The following is a 13694-nucleotide window of genomic DNA, read 5'->3' on the forward strand; positions in this document are numbered from 1 at the left end:
CTACAGCAGTCACAGCTTTGTATTCTACAATACAAAAGACTATAATTATAGGTAAGGTGGCAAAGGATGGATTCAGTGTGGGAAATAACACGTTTTGTGCTTGGAAGTGAGAGCTCTACCTCTTTTAGAAGATGAGCTATAGTCTTGAGATAAATTTCTGTCACCACCATTACTCCAAAACTCATCAGTCTGTTACAAAAAATGAAATACCGGTATATACTAAATACTGTAAATAAAAATATTTCAGTGATAAAGAAAATGTAATGGTGCAATATTATTAGACAAACAACAAACAAATACACTGAGGCACATTACACTGAAGGCCAAGCCACTAGTTCCATCAGACATGACGCAATACTGAAATTATTGGCCGTTTTGTAATAACTTCCTAATAGTCAGAGAAAACACATCTATTATATGTGCCTCACCAAACACTAGCTATGCTACTGATAGATATCAGTTTCAAAAATACAAGGACTGTCTGGAAAGCAGTCCCCATTTTCATATAGCACAGTAATTCAGTGTACTTAGAACTGTGATAGAGAGAATGCCACATTGCTTCTCAGTCTCCTGCACTATCTTATCAAAATTAGCATTGTAATTGAAAATCCCATCAAATGTAAAATCCATTCTGTAATAAAATTTTTAGGGGCATAAAATCTCAAAGCTCTTAAATTTCTCCATGAAATCTGTGCTACATTTTACCCAGATGTGGTGAGCAAATGTATTGCGGATCATTGACTTTATTTGTCTAATAATGGAAGGTAAAATGTTAATTGTAATGAGAGAAATAGTTGTATGTTGGTATTCTGCATCAGACTAGTACAGGAAACCGCCAAAAAATTTTGAAAACTGATGTTTCTTGAGATTTAAACTTTTAGACAACTTTCCATAGATTTGTTAATTCTTTGGTGTGTGTTACGTGGGGTTGTGACTAATCAGTTATGGTAGCCAAAGTTCTGTTCTCAATGGGTTCCAGAACTCACATGATGTCTGTTTTTCTGGACTCCCTTTATCAATAGAGGAAGGAGGAAGCTTATTGGACAGAACAACGTGTGGTGAAGAGACAATGCTTTCATTTGTTAAGGAAGAGACAAAACAGCAATCAGTGGTGTACAGTCATACCACCTCACCCAACAAACCAAAAAAGGATGCCAAACTCTTTCAGGCAGGAGCATTATAACTACCATTTTTTAGGATGATGAAGAAATCTTGTTAGTGAATTTTATGGAAGGTGGGAGGAAAATCGGCTCTGAAGCCTACTGAGAGACATTAAGAAAATTGAGAAGTTGTATTCAAAACAAGTTATATTGTCTCTTTGCAAATGGAGTCACAGTATTGCACAATTCTCATATGTTCTCTGGCTGGCAAACACAAAAACTGTTGCATTAATTCAAATGGGGTCTTTTTGAACATCTGATTTACAGCTAGCATGAGACTTCAAGTGATTTCCATCTCTTCTGCACATGAAAAGATGTCTTGGCTGCCCATGTTTTGATTTCAATGAACTTTAGGGTGCTATAATGGGCCTCCTTCAATCTCAGAGCTGAATTTTATGCAAGAATTAATTTGTCACTTAAGTAAGACATATGACAAATGATAGAAATTGTACAGTGTTTCTCTAAAGAAGTAAACAAAGGAATAGTGAAAAGGTTTTCCTAAAAAATCTACTCTAGCTTCTCCAGTATTTTATTTATAGCCTAATGTATGCTACTTTCTCAGTGGATCTTATAATAGAACTGGTTAGTGACACACTTTTATTTTTAGTATATAGTTCAAATCATTCAATAAAGTCACTACCTGATCCAATAACATTTTTCACACAACATGAACTTTTTATTTTCATTTACCAGTATGCTTAAAAGTAAAGTATAATTTGGTCATATTCAAATGTAAAATCATGTCATGAAAAGTTGTTTCAAGATTATGACTGTAATATTAAAAATGTGTCTAACTCATTTTATAATTTCAGAAAAGTATCCATAATGAAAATTATTTTTAATATTTCTTCAATTTTGAATGTCCACCTATAACATTTATAATGTCAGAAATCAAAACTATTAATCACACATTTACGGATCGATTTAAAACAGTGTTTTTGAATAGATAAATTCATCTCTAATGTCACTGCTGTATTTGAAGCTGTTTGTGTTGAGAAAGGTGATGATTAACTGTGTGGTGTTAAGAAAGACTTTTTATAGATTTTTTTTGTAATTCAATATTTTGTGTGATATGATATGTTCTCCAAAATGAAGTATTAAATGATGGGAATATTCAAGAGAAAAAGTTCAAAACAAATCATTTTAATGTTGATGCATAACCAAATTTATGATTTTGGATCTCTCCTCTTGAAACAACAAACATGCATCTGTATATGCTCTGAAACATCAAGAAAATTACAGGAGGAGATGAATGCAAACAGGCAGATGATGATGACCCCACAGTAGAGATCGCTGGGGTCTCCAATGATGACCAATTACACTACCAAATGTGATGGTGTTCTCTACATCAGTGAGACCTTTAAGGCAGATCCCCAGGAAGTCCTAGAACTCGGCACAGTAGAGGAAGATATGACCATAACAGCTGAACAGCGAAGATCTGGCGACAGGCAGAACTGAGCTGATGACAGTGAGGAAATCTAGCCACCTGCAGCTGCCAGTATCATGACTGAGGCAACACTTTCTAGCTGATGATGCTCAACTCACTGATGCCCCCGACAGAGACCACACTGACAAGAACAATGTGTGCTTGCCATGCATACCCCACAACTTGTATGTCATCAACAGGCGTTCTGCATCATGTCCATTAATCACAATACCATATGATCACGGATCAAGATGACCTTACTCATAGATATGCTACGTGCCACAGATATAGATATACCTCTTTAACAGGAAGTATATGGTGGCGAAATCGCATCCCTCTATGGTTACACTACTCAATGTCACCATCTTTAGAAACCAGTTGTGATATTCCTTATGGAAGGCATCATAGCAAAGCACATCATCTCTGTACCACTGGCACACAGAATGGCTGATACAGTTCTTAGAGTGCAGCTTATAAACATTTATGCACCATCAGGCACAGACAAACCAAGAGAATGATCATGCTTCATAGTGAAAGAAATAGCCTCACTCTTGTAAATGGCATCAATGCATGTGCCCCACGACATTACTTTGGTGTTTGGAATGTTACAAACCCACGATACGACGCACATTAATTGTGTTGGGGCGCCAAAATTCACAGTGTAGTTGGCAGATTTTAGACTTATATTTCACAATATTAGGAGAATCTGCCAACCTGCCCCTCCTCTCTTGAATGACAGATGGTGGTACAAGACAAAAATCATTGCTATTATGAGTTTTCATCTGCAACGAGCAACGGTATGCTGCAGGACATTAGACAGAATTGCAGGCGAATGTCTATCAATGCACCATGTCATTAATGAAGATAAGCGGTGCTGCAGACACCAAATGACACAACAGATGCCTTCGTTGACCATTATACCCAACTATACCATGAAGAAGAACACAAGAGGATGGCCCTACAAGATGTTACTCACAGGCCCATTGGGATGCTCAGTCAAGAGGAGGAGGCCATACTACTGGAGGAAATTAATGAGGACAAAGTGTTAGATGCTAGAGGCAAGGGGGCACTCAGTAAGTTGTCAGAGCTGGATGGGATATCCTTGGAGTTTTATCTGACCTGCTAAAACTTTACAGCTCCCTGTTGGACTGAAATCTACCACGAACTAGTGTCTCCCAACGTGCCATTTCCACCTGCATTCAGAGAAGTGCTCACCATCTCAATAACTAAACATTCAGGTGGAACACGACTCAGAGACTACTGCCACTATCAACATTTAAGTGTTGTTTTAAGATTTCTACCAGACTGATGACGGCACGGCTCACAAGAATACTGCATCACATAGTGTAACTTGACTGGATTTCCCTCGGTGGTGATAACAACAACCAGATGATACTTGGCGCGATTCAGTCACACTGGTGAAAGCATTTCGACTATGCAAAGCTCTAACATCCGTTGGCTTCAATCGAGACTTTGACAGCTATATCTATATTACAGGAGTGTTGACACGAATTAAGTTCCTGCAGCCCTACATCACCATGGTGATGCAGTTACTACACATAGCCACCTCTAAAGTGTTTGTCAATGGTTGACTGGTAGGGCCTCTTACTATTACAAGACCAATCTGACAAGGATGTCCCTAATCAACGATCATATATGCACTGCCCTTTGAACCACTTCTCAACAGCATTTGCCAACACTTTTCAGTGCAAGGTATATGCAGGTGACCTATTGCTGGTGCTGCAGACTGGCAATGACACAAAAGCGACAGTGGATTGAATCAATAGATGTGGTGCTACTACAGGTAGCCGTATGAATGTGGACAAATTGGTCACTCTGAATTTTGGTACCGGACTACCAGCTGACAGTGTTACAGTCTCCGTAATATGGGACAGTATAAAGTGTTTGGTGACCATGTTCATGAATAATGTACAATGCACAGTGGTGATCAACTTCAAGATTTTGTTGCTAGCTGTCCGGAATGGTATCAGAGCAAATGGCTTGTGTGTCTTAGATATGATTCAGCGGGTTGCCTACATAAATACCTTCTTGACGTCTTGTATCCTCCGCTATGCACAGATTCTTCTGATACTGTAGATGATCACTGGTCACATAAAGGTAACATTTGGGTACTTGAGCAGTGTGGATTTAATCTTCAAGATCCAATACAGTGATCTGACCCTACCCATTAGTAGAGGAGGCCTAGGGCTCATATGCTGTATATTCATGAGTGAACAGTGGTGCTTTATCTCAGCATGAAGTTGAAAATGTAGGGCAGACAACAGCGGAGTCTGTCAGGTATCTTGATAGACGAACTGACACCAGCTTTCCAAATTGCACCAGTGACGGTGAAGGACATTTCCCAACCATATCATTATATCAGAGATATTTTACTTCAACATAGCAATGTTCTGACGGAGCAACCAGCCAATAGACCAGCGACAGCACACGACATCTCACGAGCAGACATCCCACCAACCCTGTGGAAACATGGCGCCTAACAATTCACTGGTCGGTGGATAATTCACCATATTACCTTTGACACAGAAACATGAAGAACGTGGTACCTTGTAGTTAGTAAATAACTCACTGGATACCACCCTCTTGCCATCAATATACTAAACTCCCCATTATGCCACATGTGTAAGGCTAGAGTCCACGCTGCCCACCGTCTTTTGTGTGGCCCCTCTGTGGAACAAACATAATTAACTCTCTTCTTCGCATAGGACAACATGTCATTGACCCTATGACTGTTCTTTTTTGGTCAGTATTTACTACCCAAGAGCCAAGCCAAACACAATGATATGGTCACAAGCCAAAGCGGTGCATTATCTCCTTTGTGACAGCCCTAAGACTGTGCTGAACTTCTTGAACCATATGCATGAACGACATATGATGATTGTGCGCAACCCAAAATATCAACAATATTTTTCTAATTTCCTGGGGAGTGTGTTACGAGATCCTCCACGCAATTGGAACAACCCAGGTATGAGAAGCTGATGTCAAACACGATGAAGAGGCATACAGTGAGCATGGCGTAACTGTTATCTCCTCCATTTCTATGAGACGGCGTGCCCAGAGGCAGAAGCGCCAAAGCGGATCCCTCTTATACTCACCCACCATGTGGAAATTTCATTTTTTCTCTTTTCCTTAGTTATTCAACAACACGTATCATTTCCTTAGTGAAGAGCGCCCAGTGGATGATTTGACAAAAAAAGTATTCGCTAAAAAAATTTAAAAAATCGTTAACGTCACTGCCTTTGATGCACATGCGTCCGGGTTCGATTCCCGGTACATCGTCACATTTTTTTCTGAGGTGTGGAGATCCGGTATAGTGTACACTCAGCACTTGTGAGATCAAGTGAGAAGCTGCTTGAATAAAGAAGCAAAGGCACCATCAGGATTCATCTACAAGCAATAACAGCTGGAGGGGTTGGCGACATGCTGATCATGTTTCCCATGATCATAATCAGTGATGTTTTTCTGGGGGAACGCTGGGGGATGCGTACCCCTAAACTTTTTCGTCGACAAAGTAATTTTTTACGATGTTGAGAACTTGGAAGAGTGCCAAAGATTTATTTCACGGACATAAATTTTTTATTTCATTTTTTCGTGTTGGTAATTGCAATACGAACGATACCAGTGCAGTTTTTTGTGGGAAAAGTGATGTCATTGCCTGTTTCAAGCATTTCAAAGCTGCAGCAAGTATTCTCGACAACTGAATCGCTGGCAGCCAGTTCGACAAGCATGTAGTGCGAGTGAAAAGCCAGGAAGTTCAGCATCAATGTATGGCGAAAGTGAAACTATAAACCTTCATTTGAGCTGTAGTAAAGTCAACTGAAGAGTCCGATATCTTTTTTTTTTGTGTAATTGGACATGTTGATGATGTCATATGTCATGGCTAAAAGCAGATGGGTGGTATCCCATGCTTCAGTTACAAGTAATTTTCGCTGCATTATATCCAATGCCGGAGTACCCTCAAACTTTTTTTTTTAGAAAAGAAAGCACTGATCATAATCATTCCTCGTCCTGCCTTATAGGCAACAGTCACAACAGGCCTAACGACTAGTCTGTGAGAAGTAATTATTTATTTTATTAATAATGTCTCCTGTGTATATCGCATAAAAAAAATTCAAATCTCTTGGTCTGAAACTGATTTAAAAAAATTCCGAACTGGAATTCAGTAATTAAAGCTCAGAGAACACTTTAATTAAGTCAGCATATCTCGTTTCATCCATTTTATTCAAGATATTTTAAGAAACAATATGTCTGTCATTAAGTATCTTTAAGTGCTCCAAGTGATGTCTGTCATGCGAGAGTGTTACTTATTACTTGAAAATTCTTATATTCCATGATGAATTTTAATTATCACTACAAGAAGGAAATGTGATTAGCGAGACTTCTGTGTTCCTTATTAGTGTATAGGCCTACAGAAGCACGATTCTGTGTCCTTTTTGAAACCAAAGCACCTTTCAAAACTTTGTATGTATCAGGTTGTCATTTGTGGTATTTCTGGTGTGGCCTTACAAAAACTGAAAAATCATTTATGGAAATTGTCTCCTCTTCTGTTAATCAGACCATCTTTAATTGTATTAGTCATCTGAATGAAATACTGAACTAATTAGTGCGTTGAATCATGAGACAGAGCTATTAGATTAGAGAAAAACGTTCAAGAAGGAATCAAACAAGTCCTGTCTCACAATCACTGTAGAGTGTGGCTTCATATGAGATGTGATTGTAAAGTTTTAAGAATGGGCTTGTAATTGTACAATGGTGGAACTTACATGCTACTGTGATGCATCTCCTTCAAAATAGTCCCCTTCCGACTGAACACACCGACCCCAACGGTGTTTCCACTTTTGGAAAGATCCCTGGAAATTTTTTTCCTGAAGTGTGTTAAGGACGCTCTCCGTATTTGCCTGGGTGTCTTTAATCGATTCAAATCGCTTCCCTTTCAGTGAAAATTTCACTTTAGGAAACAGGTAGAAGTCCGCAGGGGCGAAATCAGGGGAATATGGCGGTTGTGGAAGCACAGAAATTTTGAATTTGGTCAAAAATTCAACGATGGAAAAGGCACAATGAGCTGGAGCATTGTCATGGTGTAGCACCCAACTCATGCCAATGCAGGCCTTTTCTTCCTCACCTTTTTGCGCAAACGCTCAAGATGGCTCTGAGCACTATGGGACTTAACTTCTAAGGTCATCAGTCCCCTAGAACGTAGAACTACTTAAACCTAACTAACCTAAGGACATCACACACATCCATGCCCGAGGCAGGATTCGAACCTGCGACTGTAGCAGCCGCACGGTTCCAGACTCTAGTACCTAGAACCGCTCGGCCACACCAGCCGGCAAAACGCTCAAGGACACATTTGTAGTATTCCTGATTAATTAATTGTCTGTCCTCCAGGGGGAAATTCATGATGCACAATATCGGTAGAATCGAAAAAAATCACCAACATTATCTTCACTTTCGACCGACTTTGCTGTGCTTTTTTCGGTCATGGTGAACCTGGAGTCTTCTACCGTGAAGACTACGCTTTGGTTTCAGGATCATATCCATATACCCACGATTCCTCACCTGGAATTACCCTGTTTAACAAGTTCGGGTCAATTTAGGTGCAATTAATCAGTTCTTGGCACACTTCAAGTCGGTATTGTCTCTGGTCACTTGACAACACTTTGGGAATGAATTTTGCGGGTACTCGATGCATGTTCAGATCTTCAGTTAAAATTGACTGAACTGCATAGAAACTTAAATTAAGTTCACCAGCCATCTCCTTAATAGTAAGTCTACGATCAGAGCGCACTAATTCGCGAACTTTCACAACATTTTCATTCGTTTTTGAAGTGAAAGGATGGCCAGACCGTGGTTCATCTTCAAATGATTCGTGGCCATTTTTAAATCTTTTGACCTAGACAAAAACATTTGACTGGCTCATATAATTAACTCCAAAAGCTGTTTTTAATAGTTCGGAAGTCTCAGAAGCTGATTTCGCTGTTCTAAAACAAAATTTCACACAAACTCGTTGCTCCGTTTTTACGTCCATTTTCACGCAGACAGAATCCAGCAGCAAGCCCTCACAGACCCGCACTCAACCAGCTGCCACAACAAACTGAATAAAGGAAATGCAGTTTCCTGTCAGAGGGTGTTCAAGGACAAGGCAATGACTCACCCCCCACCCTCCGTGTACCTGCCCACCAAACCAGTAAGCAGTAGTGGATCCATTCTTAAAACTTTCCAATCACACCTCGTATATATTGTGGTACCAAAGTTAATACACTAGCATTAACAAATAAGGTGAAAGTAATAAATTTATTGTTTAGTCATCTACTTTTGTGCACTATTTACTGTGGTGAATAAAAGTGCTATTGTGATTTTCCTGATTTTTTGTAATGTAGGGACCCCTGTCTGGCCTTCACAGCTGAGTAGTGCAGACATGCCCTCAGTTTCTGCCTGCGACATGTGTAGCCAGCCTTGTTTACCTTGCTGACTTAGACTCCACTTGATTGTACACACAGCCGGCCGCTGTGGCCAAGCGGTTCTAGGCGCTTCAGTCTGGAACCGCGCTGCTCCTACGGTTGTAGGTTCGAATCCTGCCTCGGGCATGGATGTATGTGATGTCCTTAGGTTAGTTAGGTTCAAGTAGTTCTAAATCTAGGGGATTGATGACCTCAGATGATAAGTCCCATAGTGCTTAGAGCCATTTGAACCATTTTGATTGTACACAAGAATGTGGTCAATCACCATAGGAAAGCAACACTTCGATTCACCTTTAATAATGAATATGCCAGATCAAAAGCACTGGAGGCAGAGTGCTTCCTCCATGATGAAGCATAGGTACCACCATCGGACGTACTTGGGATACACACTTCCAGACTTATTAGTGTCGTATACAGAGTGCGGCACTTAAATTCAGACAAATGAAACTTTTTTTTAAAAGCGAATTTATTAAAACAAAATACAAGTGAAAACGAAAATCCTTTTACATATAAGTAATCGTATCTTACAAGAGTAATATTACTTGATGTAAATCCCTTCAGCCACAATGACCGCCTCCAATCTTGTCCTGAAGTGATAGCAAGCACTCCTTAAAACAGAGCTGTCCACATTCGCGAATGCTGCTTTGATAACAGTGCATAGAGTGCGACATTAGGGTGCCTCGTCTTATTGGTAACCCTTTCGACTACGCTCCAAACATAGTAGTCGAGGGGGTTCAAATCCGGACTATTTGGGGGCCAGAACTCCTTTGACCAGAATATGTAAACGTTATCTGAGAGCCAGTTTTGGACTAAATGGCTCGTATGAGGTTCTCCTCTGCCATCCGACGCATTGTTCACACGCTGACATTCAATGCAGACACCAATTTCCTCAGCAAATGCCCCAGATCCTCGGAAGTCAGCGCCTGAGCCTTTTCGATGACGGCCACAGTTGGCGACACGCGTTTCCTCGAATGAGATTTTCTCACTGGGTAAGCGGAACCTTTCCCAGAGTTCTCCAAAGCATTATAGTTGGCCACAACATCGTAAACAGTTGATCTCGGGTACCCGAAGAATCGAACTATTTAAGTGGGCAAACGCGCAGTGCGAAGACTTTCGTTAATGGCGGCTCTTCGGTTGTACTCGGCACTTTTCCGTAACATCTCGGCCATTTTGAGGTTCTGACTGTTTACTAGATGCCTACGGCTTTCAAGAACGCCAAGCGCGACCTCCGGCGGAACTACAATATGGCGGGAAATTCAAACTGAAATTTGTCTGGATTTAAGCGCTGCACCGTGTATGTCAAGGTGTTTGACAATGCAGCGTGTGACACGATCCTGAAATCTGCTCAACATGGCCTCCAGTTTTATCACGCTGATGACAATGTCGGCTCAGTCAGAGTGGCACATGCAGGCTTGGGCGTTCATACCATATGTTCGTTTGAGCTACCTTTCAAGCTACAGGTGGAGGCCGTCGTAGTGGCCTTGCGGCCCTATAACCTGGTTCACGGTCATACTATAGAATGCTGGGCCAGATCAGAACATATCATGTTTTAAACGGTTTGTGTCAGAGCACGACTGATTTTCGTTAGTACATGCCATCCTATTTAATCATCAGTGGGTGTTGCACTTTAGTTATGTATTACGGTCAACCCAAGACCTGACCTGGGTGTGGCAAGGAGGGTTGCCTCTGATCGGAATGACTGCTGAGGCACATCACTCATCTGCCGCCCTCTGAGGTGCCGAGAGAGACTCCATCAACGGTATTGCCAGTCACCTACATGTCGGCCATAACTTCGCTGCTCACTGGTTGCTGACCACTGGAGACACTGTTATAAATGAAACGCCTATTTGCGAACTCCGACAGATTGAAGACACGCCCATCCTTCGCTCCTCCTATCACATTGCCACCTACTGACGCCGTGCCAGACCATTTGATGGAACTTTCATTGCTCATCGGTCCTACACCATCTTTTGTGCCGGAACATTGGGAAACCCTTCCCTCTTTCGATGCTGATGGTCATATGCACAAGCAACGGTCGCCCAAGAAGCACCACACGTCCTCTGACCGGGATGTATCGCCTTTCATTGAGTATTCCGTGACTGTTCGCTATGTTGACAGTTCGGCGATTTCTCAATACGAAGTGAAGACAATGATGTTGCTTTGGCCAATGGATCAGCACAGACATGTGCGCTGCATGCACAAACCGACGATCATCTGTAGTACTACTCCACCAGACTGGCAGCTTGTATGTTCTTCCAACACCATCCGTGACATTTGCAGTGGATTGTATGGAAACATCTGAGGCATGGAGTAACGACGTCGAGGACGCGCCGGACTCTGTGCAGGAGGCTCCAGCGCCCACAGCAGAACATAGCGGCAACGGTGAATTCCAAGGGTACCTGGCTCATAGCACTGCCAGCTACCCCTGATCTGATTCTTGCTGGCAGAATCCACCCACATGATGTGCCACATCTATAGATGTACTGTGTGGCTACGATTAACATTAATAACGTTAATACCTGGGTAAAGCTCCAAATTCTGTGGGAAATGGTTCAAATGGCTCTGAGCGCTATGGGACTTAACATCTGTGGTCATCAGTCCCCTAGAACTTAGAACTACTTAAACCTAACTAACCTAAGGACATCACACACATCCATGCCCGAGGCAGGATTCGAACCTGCGAGCGTAGCAGTCGCCGGACTCTGTGCAGGAGGCTCCAGCGCCCACAGCAGAACATAGCGGCAACGGTGAATTCCAAGGGTACCTGGCTCATAGCACTGCCAGCTACCCCTGATCTGATTCTTGCTGGCAGAATCCACCCACATGATGTGCCACATCTATAGATGTACTGTGTGGCTACGATTAACATTAATAACATTAATACCTGGGTAAAGCTCCAAATTCTGTGGGAAATGGTTCAAATGGCTCTGAGCACTATGGGACTTAACATCTGTGGTCATCAGTCCCCTAGAACTTAGAACTACTTAAACCTAACTAACCTAAGGACATCACACACATCCATGCCCGAGGCAGGATTCGAATCTGCGAGCGTAGCAGTCGCGCGGTTCCGGACTGCGCGCCTAGAACCGCTAGACCACCGCGGCCGGCCTGTGGGATATGATTTGGGCTTACAACAGTGATGTCGTGCTGCTTCAGGAGGTGTGTGTGGCTGCTCTGCAAGACGTCATGGGTTATGACTCTTACAGTTCTCTTGATGAAGACCTAGGATGCGTAGTGGTCACACACATTCACGAGGGCTTATCACTTGAGGATGCTGTGTATCTGCCATCCACAAGGGGCATGGCACTTACCATGATGGGCACCCGCATTGTAAATGTGCACACCCAGTCTGGTTGTGGCTGTAGAAGGGACAGAGCACAGTTTTTCTCTGAGGAGATCACACCACCCTTTCTTGGTCGCTACAAACATTGTCTACCTGGCAGCTACTTCAATTGTGTTTTAAACTGGCAGGATCAACAACCAAACTTCAGTGCCTGCCGGGAACTGTGCTTTGTCATCCACACCCTTTCCCTCTGCAACATTTGGGAGATTAGACATTGCGATGTGCAAGGCTATACGTATCAGATGGGTCACTCTGGAAGCAAACTGGATAGGATTTATGTCTCCCATGGGCTCATTGGTGCTATTCAAGATGCAGACCACTGTGCCTACCTATGTCAGCACCATCCTCCTCCCAAACAGGTGGTGTTTCACAGTCATCTGCCATGGAAATTAAACACAATGCACCTTTCCAATCCTGATTGCCGGTGGCATGTGATGGAGGTCTGGACAGTATATTCGATGATGATAGCATGGTGGCCGGAGTGTGCCAAGCCAGTGACATGGCGAGTCTGCATGCAGTTTAGCAGGGAGGTGTCTGCATGAAACTGCCATACAGCAGACTACTACTTCGTGGTGCTCCATGACTTTGACATGCAACCGCCCTCTGCAGCCATTCAGATGGACTGGAACAGGATCAATGCTCACATAATGGCGCTGACCCATCGAAGATTGCAGGGAGTGGACGTGAGGACCTGCTGTCAAGATACAGCGTGGCAGGAGGAACCCTCAGTCCACCACATCGTGACTGATGGGAAGCACGACCGGCAACAACTGGGTTGGAGTTCATCACTCGCGGGGGTATCAGGTCAACAATCAGACAGATATCGTGGTGGGATTTGTGGAACATTTTCGTCACATTTACCACTATGAGAAACATGAAATTCATTATTTGAAGCTGGTTGTGTCCCATATCACTCGAACCATCGCGGTAATTAAGGCGGAAACCCTGACAGAGGACGTCGATTGTGACTACATCAAGGATGCGATTGCGAAGGGTGCACCAAAGAAGTTTCTTTGTATCAATGGTCTCCCTATGAAATTTCACCTTTCTTTCCAGGATTTGATGGCGCCAAGGCTGACTGCGATATTCCAAGAATTGTTGACGACAGCCGCCACTGTTCTACTGGCATTTGTCTAAGACATTATCACCCCAATACACATGTCAATGCAGGGGACTATGGTTGCCCATTACTGCCCCATAACCTTACTCAACGCCGACTACAAGATACACTCCTGGAAATTGAAATAAGAACACCGTGAATTCATTGTCCCAGGAAGGGGAAA

At 42.6% G+C, this 13694-nt stretch overlaps 1 protein-coding gene across 3 annotated transcripts in view; it reads right to left on the reverse strand.

The window, feature by feature from the left end:
• LOC124555441 (sodium-coupled monocarboxylate transporter 1-like) overlaps window positions 1-13694 on the reverse strand; it is a 370650-nt gene that overhangs the window by 96387 nt on the left and 260569 nt on the right. The gene's annotated exons all lie outside the window — the stretch shown is intronic.

Source organism: Schistocerca americana, chromosome X (genome assembly GCF_021461395.2).
Source record: "Schistocerca americana isolate TAMUIC-IGC-003095 chromosome X, iqSchAmer2.1, whole genome shotgun sequence".
In the NCBI taxonomy this organism is placed as follows: Eukaryota; Metazoa; Arthropoda; class Insecta; order Orthoptera; family Acrididae; genus Schistocerca; species Schistocerca americana.